Genomic DNA, 1755 nt, shown 5'->3' with positions numbered 1-1755 from the left:
TGACATGACATGAAAGTAAAATTTTGCTGAAGACCATTCAACGATAGTAACAGTACATTGACAGGGAGCTGTCAGAGGCTCAGGCTTGACTCAAAAGAGTATGTGGATTGAGGGCTATCTTCGTTGATGTCAAATGGATCTTGGCTCAAACCTACTATATATAACCTTGAGAAGAATGACAATTTCAGAACATTTCATTGTGCACATAAGGAACTTGTACATAGATCAAGGGACAGTTATGCAAACAGAACAAGGAAATGCTGCGTGGTGTAAAATCAGGACAGGTATGGGTCAGGATTTTATCCTCTTACCATACTTATTCAACCTGTATGCTGAGCAAATAATCAGAGAAGCTGGGTAATATAAAGAAAAATGTGGAATCAGGGTTGGAGGAAGGCTTTTTAACCACCTGTGATATGCAGATGACGCAGCTTTGCTTTCAGAACGTGAGGAGGACTTCAGGCACTTGCTGATGAAGATCAAGGATTGTAGCCTTCAGCATGGATTATAACTCAATGCAAAGAAGACCAAACTCCTCATAAATGAACCAGTAGGTAACATCATGGTAAATGGAGAAAAAGTTGAAGTTGTCAAGGAATTTGTCTTACTTGAACCGACAATCAATGCTCATGGAAGCAGCAGTCAAGAGCTCAAAAGATGAATTGCTTTAGGTAAATCTGTTGCACAGACATCTTTAGAGTATTGAAAAGCAAGGATGTTACTTTGAAGGCTAAGTAGGTATGCCTATTCTCCATTGCATCATATGCAGGTGAAAGTTGGACATTGAATAAGGAAGACCGGAGAAAAATCGATGCATTTGAATTGTGCTGTTGCTGAAGACTATTAAAAGTACCATGAACTGCTAAAAGGACAAACCAATCTGTCTTGGAAGAAGTATGTCCAGAGTGCTCCTTAGAGGCAGAGATAACAAGACTTAGTCTTATATACTTTGGACATTTTATCAGGAGAGACAAGTTCCTGGGGACAGACATCAGGCTAGGTAAGGTGGAAGGGCAATGGGGGTAAAAAAAAAAAAAAAAGAGGAAAGGCCTCAATAAACTGGACTGACCAGTACGCAACAATGGGTTTAGACGTAGGAACAATTGTGAGGATGGTGCAGGACTGGTCCGTGTTTTAGTCTGTTGGGCATAGGGCATTGGGTTGGAACCGACTGAATAGCACCTCACAACAATATTCATGACGCTGTCAAGAGTTGGAGCCTACAAGACAGCATTTAACAACGATGATTGAATGGATGATGAGGAATAATATTCTGGATGATAGTCCCCATTCAGACAATAGGAAGGTCTTTAGTCACATTTTGTATTTTCCAAAAACCAGATTTGGGATCTGGGAATGAGAAATAGAAAGAGAAAACTGACTAGTTATTAAGCGCCTAATACGTGTCGGGTACTACCCTATTCTTCTAATCATGTTAAGCCTTTCTGAAAGTTTGCAAGTCTAATCTTTCCCCCACTTCACATGCAGGAGCTCATGTTCAAGGAGATTGAAATATTTTGCCCAACCACATTTTGGGGCCCAAAATTCCCATGCAATAGCCATTATCATAGCATTTTACAAATTGTATTTTATAAGCTATTAACATGTGTTCCATGATGAAACAAATTGTTAAAAAGCAGAGAACATATGTTGTAGCTATGCACATTGCGTAAAGACTGGAATGACAAGGCTAAATAAAAATTTGTCTGAGCCCTCTGTACTGCTGTGTGGACTAATTAGCTATTATATTCCTTC

Source organism: Echinops telfairi, unplaced genomic scaffold (assembly GCF_000313985.2).
Source record: "Echinops telfairi isolate 266 unplaced genomic scaffold, ASM31398v2 ScPeMD7_7424;HRSCAF=8462, whole genome shotgun sequence".
In the NCBI taxonomy this organism is placed as follows: Eukaryota; Metazoa; Chordata; class Mammalia; order Afrosoricida; family Tenrecidae; genus Echinops; species Echinops telfairi.
Note: the sequence above shows the minus strand (reverse complement) of the source record.